The sequence below is a fragment of the Gossypium hirsutum genome, chromosome D05, assembly GCF_007990345.1.
Source record: "Gossypium hirsutum isolate 1008001.06 chromosome D05, Gossypium_hirsutum_v2.1, whole genome shotgun sequence".
NCBI classification, from domain to species: domain Eukaryota; kingdom Viridiplantae; phylum Streptophyta; class Magnoliopsida; order Malvales; family Malvaceae; genus Gossypium; species Gossypium hirsutum.
Window position 1 is genome coordinate 65,926,805 of NC_053441.1, and position 15,338 is coordinate 65,942,142.

Below are 15,338 nucleotides of genomic sequence, written 5' to 3' on the forward strand. Positions count from 1 at the left end.
ATAAGGTAAAAAACTAAAACGACTAGAATATACTTAGCAAAATTTTTTTTAAGTAGATGATTATTGTTATTAAATTTTAATAAGATTATTATTAAAAATAATTTAATATAATGATTATTATATAAATTTACTAAAATCTTAATATATAATATTATAAAAATAATATATAATCTACTTTATTATTTTTAAACTGCAATACATATTTAATGTGCTATAATATCATTAGTGAAACAATATTTCACATGCAAACATAATATTCATATATTAACAAAAAGTTACAGGATTTCATTAGTTTAGATGTCATAATCCATATGTTATACAATTTTACAACATCAAAAAGTTACAACATTGTAATGAAATTCTATCATGTCATTATACCATCCAAATATTACAAACACAAAAAGTTATCAAAATATCATCAACACAACCATAATTTTTAATGGCCAGCAAGAAATCTTCTGATATTTTTCCCCTTCTTGTTGCTACCTTCAACCTACAATGATGACCAATAAATTAATTTCCTTTAGGAGTTACAATGATGACCAATAAATTGACATCACTTGTGTTAAAATATTAAAGCTCCAAACCATAAAAGAAAGTAAAATTGCAGAACAAGGTATTAAATGAATACATTTCAGTCTAATAGTAAAGCATTAAAATTCCACAACTTAATAGTAAAGCATTTTCCTCCATGTCTCTCGCTTTAAACTATAAGACAAAACTGTGCAAATAAACATCCAATAAGTATAATGATAAGCGGAATAATATTACAAAAAGAAAAAGACCACCAGATGCAGATGCAGGGGAAAAAGGAAAGGCTATCGCTAATGATATTAGAAGTTTAAAACCAGTGGCAACTTTCTCCCCATAACTACATTTGAACGCATCCAGTATCATATGGTCATCCTAGATACTAATAATAAGGACAAAATGAAGTGTTTAAGGTTGAATAGCTATAACCTAATACCTATGTTAGTCAGACTAGGGATGCATGTAGGATATTCGTATGTGTTTGAGATGTATATGCTCAACTCTTAAGAGGGTCATACCTCCATATCCATGTCTTAATATGTTTCATACATGGTACTTCAAGGAAAATTAAAAGCCAAAGCAACATGGCCTCAGCATAATCACTCCCAGACTACTATAGCAACTGAACAAACCAGAGCAGAGTTAATGTGCTAAAAACGAGTTGCAAGTTCTCCATGAATAACATTTAATTACACGAATGACAGACAAGAGAAGAAAAAGATGTAAGAAAATTCCAGCACACAGTATATATCACGAAAGGAAATGGTTGTTCAAAATAGCAAGTTCAGTCAATTAAGCTTAATTCCTAACCACAAATGGCCAAATTCCTTGCACTCTTTTTTTTTTTTTTAAATCGATTGTCTCAGCAAAGATCACATGCAAGAAAGGGGTTAAAATAAGAAGTAGAAGTAAAAGGGTACAAATCATATTATATGATTCCACATAAAACTTCAGCTCCAACGGAAGAATGAACAAACTTCAATCCAGAATCTAAGAATTCAACTTTCAGGTAAGCATTTTTCCTTACATTTCGAGAATCATAATCACTCATTCAAATCAAATATGTTTCAGAACACAGATGTCAGATTCGTATAATTTAGGAGAAATGAAAAAGCTCTAGCAACAAAGATTTTATGTGAAGTAGATAGAGAATTTAAAAAAAAAACACATACCTCGTGTTGCAACCGCCATTTCTCTCTTGCTCGACCGCAAAGCATCTGGAATTACAAAAAAAAATGAAATAAAAATTTAAAAATAATGAAAAAAACACAGTGAAACAGAATTAACAGAGGAAGTGAGCAATTAGAGAATGACCGCAAAATGCAGGAAAAAGAAAAAGAGAGCAAGAAAGCAACGATAGAATCAAATCTAAAATACCTTTGGGAGATGTTTTCTTCTTGAAGATCTTCAACATGAGATTAACTTCACTGGTTTATCCTTCAAAAACAAACAAAAACCCTAAGAAACCAATAGCAATGTGAGAGCAATAGCACTTCCAGTGAGGGAGAGACCTGGGCATCCATAACCCTGCAACCCAGAAATAACCAAACATCTTGCTTGATTTCCACTTCAAGGAACAAATAAGCTAAAAACCAAAACCTGCATAGGAATAACCTTGAGAAATACGAAGAGCACCAAGTTTGGGAACAATTTGGAATGGAAACTCTGCCTTCTCCCAGTACTGAGGGAAAAATGTCGAGGAAGAAATGTGGTGAAAGTGAAAATGATGAGGAAGAAACATGCTGTGAGGGTTCTTGGGTGATTATTAGTATCTACCTTGGGATGCCACTTTTTTATGGGAGGATAAGGTTAAGAGTAGGTTGAATGGGTATGAAGCACATTTCCTTTCATTAGTTCTGCAACTTCGTTTGGGGAGGGACGATGAATAAGAGGAAGGCTTGCCAGAAAGGAATGTATGTCGCAATTGCTCAAAATTTTGAACATTCTTCTTTTCAGAATTCAATCTGCCCCCTCTTTCGTGCTCTCTTCAAGCGTCTGTAATATCTTTTCTGACACCTATGAATGGTAAAATATCATTAATAGTCCCCATATTTTATCAAAATTTCATGATTACAAATTTTAGTTGCTTTTTCAATTGTCTTTCCCCCCAGTTTCAATACAATATTAACATATTTCAATCTAAGACTTTGGTGGGAACTACAAGCAAATATGACGTTGAATTTTTTAATCTCATCTTTAAAAAAAATTATCTTTTGAATTTTTAATAAAATGTTGAGGGACCATTTGTGATATTTTCCATTTTAAGCCCAAAGCATAGAAAGCGCAACCACCAAAGAACCGCTTGTTTCTATGCTTTCATTGCTTTGCAAATATTATAATTTTAAATTGGATGGGCTATATTGGAAATTTGATATGCATTCAAGGGTCATTTATGATATAACATCATTTTTCAACATTTATGATTTTATTAAATGGCCCGTGAATGTATATAAAATTTTCAATATAGTCCATCCAATTTAAAATTATGTTTTTTTGTAATTTTTTATTATTAGTAAAAAAATACCAATATGAAAACCATTTTGTAAGTTTAAAAGTACCATATAATTTCCAATATAAAAGTGTAAATACAATTTCTTTAATTAGTAAATTTTAAATTCCCATATTTTAGAAGTAATTGAATTTCAATTTTTTTAATTTTTTAAATTCTTATAATAATTTTTAATTTAATTTTTTAGTGTTTTTTAGTTTAGAAAATAACATACTATTTTAAAATAAAATTTATAAAATGAGGGACCATATCAAAATTTTGATAAATTTTAAAGTGGATAGACTATATTGAAATTTTGATAAACTTTTAGAGACTATTTTGATATTACTCCATTTATATTTGAGCATTTAATCGAAGACGGTTTCCATAGGTATAGGTAATTCTCGAAGTCCCGAGAGGTGAATTCAACATCCAGGCAACAACCTTCGACTCAACAAAGTTTGTACAGTTCTTTTAATTTTGTCAATGGTATATAACTAGAATTACTTAGTTCTAAGTAGAAAATGGTCAAATTCATGTATTTGAGTTGTGGACATAAGAAAATGATAATGGTTCATGCATGAAAAGGGTTTTGTTGATTTGAAGTTCTATATTGAAATTGTCATATGTGTGAAATGGTCTTTTGGGGACAAAGACTATATAATTCAGATACATATACACAATTTAAGTGTCAAACCACCACGCATTATAGAGTAGTACTTAAATGATGTAAAATTCTTGCATGCGTCTCATATGTTTCGTGGATTTGAATTGAAGCTTCCATTTATCAATGCTTTGTTAGAGAAAGAGATGAAACTCACACATTACATCTACCGTGAGATGAGTGCACCATTACACTCAAAGGTGTGGTATTACAACTCGAAAATAATTTTTACATATCTTATTACAATAATTAAACCAATAATTATATAAAAACTAAACTAAATTATTTTTACATATTTTATTTCGATAAATTTTTAGAACCAATTCCTAAAACATAATTTTCTAAACAAAGTTAAAACGAGGAGTATGCTTGAAACAAATTTATTAACATAGAATAATTGAACCTTTAGATTGAAAAAGGAAATTTGTCTTATCTATTAGTTTTTGTTTTTAGTAAGCCTTTACTTGGTTTAATGAAGAAACATGTAATAGTCTCTTTTAAGTTTAAAACCATACTACAAAAGGTGAAAGAAATAATAAAACTATATTTTCTCCTTAAATAAAATAAAATAACACTAAAGTAATGCTTATCATGGCAGAAATAACTTCAGCTTACCTACTTTTTCTTTTATTTTATCTGCATATTCAACCCCACATCTTTTCTGTGAAAAGGAGACAATATCAACAAACATCCCTTTCGAAGGTTGAATTCCGGAATCCTCCATCCACTGAAGAACCTGCACAGAGATTTGTCGAGGAGATTTGAGTCTTATAACGCATTTTGTACCATAATGCCATTGCAGAAAAGTAAGATGTTTTGAGGACCTGCGTCTCCTAATTCAAAGGCCGTTCAGATTTCAAACATTTAGCCATCATGCCAGATGTTAAAACTAGAAAAACAGATGAATCCAACACCATTTACATCATTTATCTAAGAAACTCTATGGTGTGTGGATTGAAGATAGACGCTCTAATGGTTAACAGATAATACAGAGTATAACCTCTATATATTTCCGCCAATTTTCAGCTGCCAACAGATTTTTCAACAAGATTGAGTAGGTGTTGAAACTGACTGGAACACCTGATGCTATTATCTTGTAAAACAGCTGCACGTTTTCCAAAGAAAAAAAAATAGGAAGTGGAGAATAAGAATAATCAAACACCGAACCAACCTTTAACCTTAGTGGTAAGATAGAACATGAGAACTTTGGAGTTTTTGAAAGACAGAGCAACAGCAAGGACTTCTGTTGCATGTATAAACATTAAGGAAATCAAGTACCTTCATCATGGATTCAATCTTTCCACTCTTCCCAAGCAGATTAAGAAGCTGATTCAAAAGCCCAATGGAAACCAAAGGGAACCAAGGCTCCATTAGTTTGATCAGGTCAATTGTAGTCTTCCAATCTTGTAAACTTCATTTGAATCCCCCAATGTTAGTTTCTAGTAAGCAGATAAAGCATACTGAATGTTCAATGAAAAAAGGATCTATTTTGTCATGTAGGATATATCGTGAAATTGTGTACAGGCAAGCAATGTTGGCTGTGGCCCCAACAAAATTAATTTCTTCTATACATGTTCTTCCTTTAAAAACGCAAAAAGGATACAACTCGGTTTCAATAGAATTGGTTAAATTAGATTCATTATCCTCAAATTCTGGAACTCTTTCAAAAGTTAATTTTCCTCTGCTATAAGAGTAAAATGGAAAGATCTGCATCAGGTATCAAGCACTCTAAAAAATAATAAACAATAAGCAATATTTTTGACAAAAGGGGAAAAAGCTAATGAAACATGATTTCTTTTCAGAAAATAAAGACATGAAACTTACATGCTACAAGCTGATACCATTTCAAAGAAAACAGCATCATTTAAAGGAATTGCTTTCTCTCTCATATACTTTGCCAAAACAAGAACTTTGGACGGTTGTCCTCCCTTGTTAAAAGCTCGCAGTAGAGCACAACATGCTATAGAGTCTGGTTGGATACCATTTTCTTCCATCTCTAGGAAGATTGCAGAAGCTTTTGCCCAATTTTCTGTAGTTAATAAGCACCAAGTTTTTAGTTCCCAAAGAAGTAGTTTTTCCAGCTAAAGAAGACATACTTACAAACAAATTGAACATATTAGCATGAGAAATAGCCAGTTCTGATGCAGCTTTAAATAAATGTCCAAGACAAAGTGGAAAATGTTCTTTAGACAAGTTCAACCAATAAATAACAAAGAACTAAGCTCACACCGTACCATGAAATTAACCAATAAACTTCCAGGTATATAATAGAAAAAACATTTTAAGAAAAGATCAGCTGTGATAATAAAATTTCTTCGACAAAAAGATCACTTCCTCCTATAGCTTGTACATTTATCCAGAATTGGTCTCCACAGTGGGTTAGTTACTTCAGAAGTGTATCATGCAACTTACCTGCAGAATTATAAGCATGCAGCATCGCAGTATATGCAACAACATCAGGACAACAACCAGAAACCTTCATCATGTTGAACATTGATTCAGCTTCAGCAACTTGGCCCTGAAATGGGTGTTAAAAGGAAGAATAAAATAAATAAGAAAACATTTCCCTCAAGTTGTATATCAGCAATTAAGAAGCACACCGTGCAGAAGCACCTGCCTGTTTACTGTAGACACAAATAAGAGATGAGTACACCTCCTTCGTTAAGGGAATTTTTAAACCAACCATGTCATCAAGAAACCCAAGTGCCTCACTATATCTGGACAGTTTATAGGAACCACTTATTAATACTGTATAAGTAACAGAATCTGCTAAGACTTTCCTTTTCCTCATGGATTTGTACAAAGCTATCGCCTTCTCAAACTCTCCGACATTCATATAGCTTCCAATTGCTGAATTGTAGGCAACTGTATTCAGCTTGATACATCGCAGCTCAGCTGCTGACAGTACAGCATCAATATTCACTTTCTGCAGCGCCCACAGGCAGCTAAAAGGGTGCAAATTGAGACGATGTTTGGCTTAATCCCTTCTTGCTCCATTTGACGCAAGACTTCTACAGCCTCAGCTAATAAACCATTGGATCCATAGGCATCAATCAATGCATTATAACTTACAAGATTAGGTTTAACATTTTTTCTCTTCATCATATCAAAAATTTCTCTAGCTTTTTCAGGTAGCTGCGATCTTCCATAAGCATTAAGTAAAGAAGTATAAGAAACAACATCTAGACGAAATCCATTTTGTTTTATCTGGTCAAAAACAGCAACTGCCTCTTTACTCATTCCATGTGAAGCATACGCAGCCATTAGTGTGTTATATGAAACAATATTGGGTTGTATACCTTCTGCAAGCATTGCACTGAACACAGCCTTACAGTTTTCTATCTGTCCACAAACAGAATATAGGTGAATGATGCTAGTGAATGTAACGATGTCAGGTCGGGAATCTGCTCTCTCATCTCTCATGGAATTAAATATATCCATAGCTTTTCCATATTGTCCGAGCTTCACTAGGCAATTTATCACAATATTGAGTGTAGTTGTATCAGGACGAATATGTGTCCCTTTCATCAATTCAAAATAAGATAAAGCTTTTGAATACTGGGCCCCACTCTTATATGCTGACAATACAATGTTATGTGTCACCAGATCTGGTCCAACTCCATTTTCCGTCATTTTCTTGCAAACCTTCAGAGCTTCTCTCCAGTTTCCACTAGATCCACAAGCGTTTATCAAGTTGTTATAAGTTGATCGACTTGGAGGGATCTGCCCATATACATTAAGGTTACAAACATCTCTTGTTGAAAAGACATAAAATTTCTGAAGAGATGGAAAAAGAAATTAGGGAAAGAAAAGTTGCTTAATAGAAAAAGCTAGGTTGATTTATTTTTTATAAAACAAGAAAACATCAAAGCATTGATGCTATCTATCTATATAAAAAAAAATATGTGCTAACTTCACTGTTATGTTATCATGTACACTGCATGCATGAAAGTTTTATTTGGTTTCTTCCTCTATCTATTTTCCTCCAAATATTTATCAGAGAACTGGAAAAGAAAGAAGCACCCTTTATGGCACATCAATTTTTATTGCTTATTCTAGTTTGAAGGGGAAACCCCTGACAAAACTATTAAATCCCATATAAACTTCCATAATTCTAAACCATATAATTTATCTCACTATGTGCAACTCTGAATGAATTTACAAACTTAAAAGTGGGACTTGAAGCATGTGACCAATAAAAATCATGCAAAGCAATCTGCTCAATCAACCAGGGGAAGATTATATGAATAGTACAGCCTGCAGACACCAAATTTGTATCAACCATAACAATAATTATAGTAACAACTAGATAATAATAGAAGCACTTTGTGGGTGTTGTTTGACCTTAACAATAATAACAGTGACTATTGCAAGAAAATGAACGCACCATGTAGTATTGTGAACATTTATTTTATATGCAGTATGATTTCAATGTGAAAATAACAAAAAGAAGCTCACTCAAGCTATACCCACAAAGAGTCATTAGGGAACAAAAATACAAATACACACAGCTGCACTGAGCATGTCTTCCATGATATTCATAGCCCAACGCCATTGACCAACTTGACCATGTGCATGGATAAGAGCATTGTATGTGTCAACATCAGGTTTGCACCTACAGCAGAGATATTATGGAATTATTATGTCACCACAAAGTTAAATAAGATTTTTGAATGAGAAACCGTCAAATACTTCAAAAGTTAATATTTATAACATTTGATGATACAAGAAGCCTATTGCTTGGAAAGTTATAAAACTCCAAAGCTAACAATACATGCACATATCATTTTAGTGTCAGCCATGCATATCAATCTGTCACCTGCTTGTATTACACTATTTATGTCATTTCATGTAAATTACATTATAATCTTTGTTGTAAATAAGATATTATTTAGGCTAAATCTGATATTACTGTGTATGGGTTTTATTTACTTTGATTTATTTCTGTGAAATCGAGTGAGAGAGAAAAAGAGAAAGAAAGAAAAAAGAAAAAGAAAACAGCCTTACAGTCACTGTTTTGGCTCTAAAATAATTTCTTGTGCCTATACATTATGCTACATAACATATTTATACTAGTACCTAGATATACAAAGAAGGAAAGATACCTAATTTAATGCTAATTAATCCCTAGAATTATGTACAATAAATCTAAAGATACTAATAGGATCATAACAATTTCCTTAAGTTGACTATAGTAACTTGTATAAATGAGATGCTCTTCTCATAATTTTCTTCTTACACTCTTCTCGATTCCAACTTTGGTTACATGGAATCAGTGCCTTTCAGCTCTTTTTTTTTTTGGGGGGGGGGGGGGGGTTTGTGTTTCATTGTTTTTTGGGGTATTTGAATGAGTCACTTTTAAAGTGATTTTATAGTGTGCACTGCCAGCAAAAGGAGTGCCATCATTTCTTCAGCAGATTTGCAACTCCTGACAACTGGAAAGCAAGTGTGTGAAGCTCACGCACCATCCAAAGCTGAGCAATCCTTCGTCACATGGCGGTGCATGGGGAAGCCTGGGAGGCCTTCTTTTCACCGAATTCTTCCTCCAGTACGGACTAGTCTGTTTGAACATAACCCAGCCTTTGGGTGTGCCTGATCAGAGCTGGGTTTTAGGGAATTTGTATCGGTTTGGATTTGTGTGATTGTTTGGGCATTTTGTGGCTAATAAGTTTTAGGAAATTCAGATGATTCCCCTCTTCCGGTTTGAAGTTGGTGGCTTTCCTTGGGTTATTTTGGGATATTTTTCTTGAAATTTGGTTCTTTAAATTTTCTTTACTTGTTTTATCCATTGTTACTTGGATTTAAAGGATGGCAATAAAACCTAAAGTCCTTAAAGCGAGATGATTTTGATAATGTTGAAAATTACAGAGCACAAATTAAATTAGACCAATTATCTAGATTGGAGCAAGATGGTTAGAATTTACTTACAAAGCATTGATAAAGATGATCACTTGAATAACGAACCTCCTACTGATGATACTAGACAAGTGTGGCTGAGAGAAGATGCTCAATTGTTTTTGCATATTCGAAATTCTATTGATAGTGAGATAATTTCCCTAATTACCACTGTAACTTTGTTAAGGAGCTAATGAATTACTAAGTTTTTTTTTGTACTTAGGTAAAGAAAATATTTCTCATGATTAAGAAGTACGTCAACTAATTGCTTGTCAAATGTCACATGAACTAAAAGCACCTATAGTCAATTTCTGTTTGATAAAGTGATGATCAATCTTAATGTATTTTGTTCCATCATGTTTAACTGGATTTTGAGCTATGTTGATGGCAGCCTTGTTGTTATAGTACAAGGATAGTTTTCTGTTTTCTAAGAAGAGCACTATTATTAGTCTGAGCTGAATGAGTGTCTTTCAATACACAACATTCTCGTAAAAGTATCTTGAAGAGATGAAATTTTAGATCCAGAAAGAATATGTGATTTGGCAGTCTCGAACTTCAAAGGAAGGTCAATGAGGAAACTCATAATTGTCATTTGTTCCTGTTAAGTCTGCTGATCTTTAACATTTGGGCTAAACGACAGTAGAACATTAAACTCTTTATACACCTTTTTAAACTCCATAAACTGATTTTTAGGGATTTCAATTTCCGATATTTGGGGATATTATTACAATTTACAACTTTACCGATCAATTTCTGATTCAGACAGACATATACTTGAAAAGCTTTAAACAACATGATGAAATATTCTAGCAATCCACAGTGCCCTAAAGTTACTTAAGGATAATCAATCATGGCCGTATCATAGTTCTACAGCCAAATAGTCATTATTTAGGATATAATTAACATGGGGTTCAGAACTTTTCCAGGTTCTACCAATTACAGTTCCTTGGTCATTAGTATGAAGGCTCCCCACCAAAATGTATGAGTTCAGAATATTCTATAAAAGTTTATAATTAATTGAGATCTCATGCCAATTGAGCAATTGTATTGATGCAGTCTGTAGCTGTAGCTCTATTAGAAATAATTAAACTAGGATAATGACTTCAAAGATCTTGATAGAAAAACTACAAAAGGCTACACTTTTGTTAGACAGACATGTACTTGTCTACAAACAGCAAATTTATTCTTGACTTCTAACCATTTTATAAACATCATGAGATCCACACGAGTAAAGTTTTGCATACGGTTAAACGTAGTTTATGTAAGTTGGAAATGACACACTAAATTCTATATAACATCAAACAAACAGAAGGCATTACCTCCACTTTTGCATTTCAAAGAACAACCCCCTAGCCTGATCTGTCCGTTTATGTCTAGCATGTAATCTTATCATCATATTGTAGATATAAGTTCGTGCACAGTAGTTCTTCTGCTTTTTCATCCACTCAAATACTTTTATACCATGTTCAATTGCACCCCTTTGTGTCAGTTCCTGCAAATCCAGCATCAAAATCACTCAACCGATACAATTTCAACCGCTAATCACTAATTATTCTTAGGCTTTGTTTGGTTCTTACTTTTGTATCTGCTTTTTTCTTTTTTTCTTATTAAAAACGAGTAAATGAAGAATGTGAGGCGGGGAAGCATTTTTCATTATTTGAAAATTTTAACATTTACTTATTCAACATGTGCACTTATGCTTGGAATTTTTTTAAGAAAAAAAATGCAAAGACTAACAGCTATGTATTTTATAGCTTTATAGAATCATAAGAACGCGGCATACCTTAATGAGGAAGGGGAAATTTTTCCTAGCAAAACGGCCAACCCACCGGTTCAATACCGGGTCGACATTTTCCCAATGATTGACCTCCAGCACTCGGTCGACCACATCAGATATGGTCCAGTCCTTCTGGAAGCGGTCGCCTTCTACACGCAAACGGTACCGTTTAGGGATATGGGCCTTCCTGAGTCCACTCACCCGAGTGGAAACCTCGTGCTGGCCCTTGTCGTAGTCAACAAACCCGGATTTATGTTCCTCAAACGCGGTGTCGTTATTGCGTTTCTTGCAAAGGATAAGGGATTTGAAGGTAGTGGAGTGAGTGGAAGTTGGCGAGTTGATAGGGAATTTGATAGGGAGCGGATGGGATAGAGTGGTCATCTAATTTGACGGTTGGAATGTTTCGAAGACCACCGCAGGAGTGGATGACAATAAACCCCGGAAAATTTTAGTATTAGCAATAAACCAGTGGATTTTTTAAGACAAAAATCAATAAAGCAAAACAACTTCGAAGAAAGGAAAAGAAATATAAAAAATAGGGTGCAAATTTATTTAGCATAGCTGAAGATTTAGGGTGCGTTTGGTTCGCTATATTGGATTAGAGGTGTAATAGCAAATCAACTGTTTGGTTGAATCAAATGGAATAGAGGCGTAATAGTAATATTGTGTTTGGTTGAATGGAATAGAGGTGTAATAGCATAATGGAAAAAACTAAAATGACTAGAATACCCTTAGCATAAATTTGTCTTGGTAAATGATTATTGTTATTATTATTTAAATTTTAATAAGATTATTATTATCAATAATAAATATTTTAATCATATTTAAACATAATTATTATTAAATATATTTTAATTAAAATATATAATTTAATAAAATTCTTAATAATTAGCAGAAATTTGTTTTGGTAAATTATTATTGTTATTGTTATTTAAATTTTAATAAGATTATTAATATCAATAATAAATAATTTAATCATATTTAAACATAATTATTATTAAATATATTTTAATTAAAATATATAATTTAATAAAATTCTTAATAATTAATATTCTTATATGAATTGACTCAAATCATAATATTTGATTTTATTAAAAATAAAAATCTTTCAGTCTAATTATCACTAGTAACGATAATTGGACCAAGCAAACATACATTGTAAGGCTCAAAAGTAGAAGACAAGAATTTTATTTATTCATTTTTTAATTTGGAAAATAAATTTTTGTTTACTAATTTGACTGTTTTTTAAAAAAGTAAAATTTATAAACCAAGAAATATATCATTTCTTAAAAATTTTGAAATTCATATCGTAATTTGTTATTATTGTAACTTTCAGAAATAATAAATTGGAAATCTGGTTGACATAACTTTGACTTCTTATAAAGCATTCAATGATGACTTTTTTTAGGTTTGAGAGATCAAATTATTTGTTTGATTTAAAGAAATGCATTGCCTAAAACATTATATTCAGTGTTGGATTCAATTTTTATTTAATTAAAAAAAAACTTGGTAAATGAGTTTAGCTAGCTTAAGCTATTCCATGGCTGCTTATGAATCTTGTATATGCTAAAGCTTATAAATTTGTACCATGCCATAAACAGTGTATAGCCCAATTTTGCCCACAACCTAAAATTTCAGACCCAACTACCAGCCCAATAACAAACCCATTTCCAGCAGCCCAAAACAAAAAAAAAACCTACCCTCTATTGCACCTAACCCTAGACTGCCGCCGCACTAGCCTCTGCCGAAGTTGGCCACTTGCTCTGCCACCGCCGCACGTCCTACGTCGCCCACTTGTGCCATCAAATCACCTGCAAACAATAAAGAAAAACCACAACAGCAAGCAACAAGGGGCTTTGTTTTTTATTTTATTTTCGGTATAAAAACCGATGAAAAACATATTGTAAAAAGGGGGGCGGATCTTTATGTTTGTAAAAAGGGAGGATTTCCTTTTGAAAAAGCAAAAAACAAAGAGAAATAAAAACAGAGAAAAGGTTTTAGTTCCCATTTGTTCATTGTTATTTATTTTATTTTTTTTTATTTTGATTTGTGTAAAATATATATGTATATACGCATATAGTAAAAAAAGAAGGAAAAAAAGTACCTTTTTTATTTTTTCGGCCACCGCGTACGGTGGCCAGCGCGGCGGCGACGTGGCGGCCCTGTTCGCCGATTTCTGGGATCTGGCCGGATGCTTGAGAGGGAAAAGGGAAGGTTTTTGAGTTTTTTTTAAAGAATGGCAGCTAATGAGTTTTTGAGAAAAAATTTGATTTAAATAAGGGTGCAAAACGGCGCTGTTTGGAGCTAGGGTTAACAGGCTCCAAAACGACGCCGTTTAGCTTCTGACCTATGACCCGACCCGCCTGCCAAAGGGGATCCGCGTGTTTTTGATGGAAGGGATAATTCCACGTTTAGCCCTTCATCTTTTTAATGCTTTTTAAATTAGGTTATTTTAATTTCTTTAAATTTTACCCAGAAATTTATTGCGTTTTCAATGTAGTCCCTACCGGAACTCTGCGTTTTGCAAGAATGGGGTTATTTCCCTTTTGCCCCTCCTAGTTTTTTCAACGCGTTTGATGTGGTCCTTCCCCTTTAATTTATTTATGATTTAACCCCGAATTTCGTTTTAAATTTTTAGTTCAGTCCTTTTGTTATTTTGTTTATTTTCTTAATAAATTTATTATTATTATTATTATATATTTTCATTTATATTTACTTATGTAATTTTAAATATATGCGTCTTATTATATTAATATTATTATATATTTGCTTATATATGTATATACGTATATGTACATGTATTTTTTTCTAACTTATTTAATATATACATAAATACTTTATATATATATCGATATTTATGTATATCTATATACTTTCCATTTTTTTCTCACGAATATACGTATACATATTTATATATTTTTTATATGGCTTCTTTTATATCTATACATATATATATTTTATTTTATTTTATTTATATATCTCACAGGCACATTTATATATATATTATATATATTTATATAATATTTATACGTATTTGCACATTTTATTTATATGTTACGGTTTATTATTTCGCATGTTATCGATTTGTTCTTTTTCTTATTTTAGTATTATTGCCCGTATTATTTTTATACTTTTGTATTCATCATGGTTTTGTCATGCATAATAATGTAATTTGCTTTCACATTTTTACTACGACTTTGTGTTTTTATTTCACTCGATATAACAAAATTTGTTTTAAAAAATGGCACTTCGTGTTTAGATTCGAAAAGATCGTACCCTAACTTACTGGGTTTTGATTTTCACAATAAATCTAAATATACGAATCTTTTCAAACTCAAGTTTTTAAATGATCTCGGGAGTTAAGAAAAGATCGTGTCCTAACTTACTGGGCATGATCCCTTTCCTAAACCCGAGATAATAAAATATATTTTAAATAAATAAAATTTTGGCATTCATTCGCGTATCGGAAATTCGAGACATTGTTTCCTAACTTACTGGATATGATGCTTTCTTTCTCGATTAACATGGAACGTGCCCGCTTTTCCCAAAATTTTTTAACTTTTTAATACAAGGATCGTATTTTTAAAATTCTTCAAAGTTTTCAATTTTCGACATCAAGACATTAACTAATCAACTAGGTACCAATTTTGGGCGTTACGGGTGTGCTAATTTTTTCTCGTACGTAACCGACTCCCGAACCCGTTTTCTGAATTTCGTAGACCAAAATTGTTGTTTTTAATAAAATCAAGCCGTTTATTAAAAACAACCACTTTTCGAGGTGATCTAATCACACCTCATAAAAGAAAGGATTGGTGGCGACTCCCGTTTCATTTTTCAAAACCCAAGTCGACCCCGTTTTCAATCCAAAAAATGGTGTCAACAAACAGCTCATGGTTTTGCTCTTTAGAATTGGAGACAAATGTGTCCTTTTTAAACTTTAATTGATTTTTTAAGTTATACATTATAATAAATGGTAAGGCTTC

General features: G+C 32.2%; 1 pseudogene; it reads right to left on the reverse strand.

Moving 5' to 3' along the window:
- Positions 1-351: 351 nt before the first annotated feature.
- LOC107922561 (pentatricopeptide repeat-containing protein At2g41720-like) lies at positions 352-11,916 on the reverse strand (annotated as a pseudogene).
- Between the last annotated feature and the right edge of the window lie 3,422 nt (positions 11,917-15,338).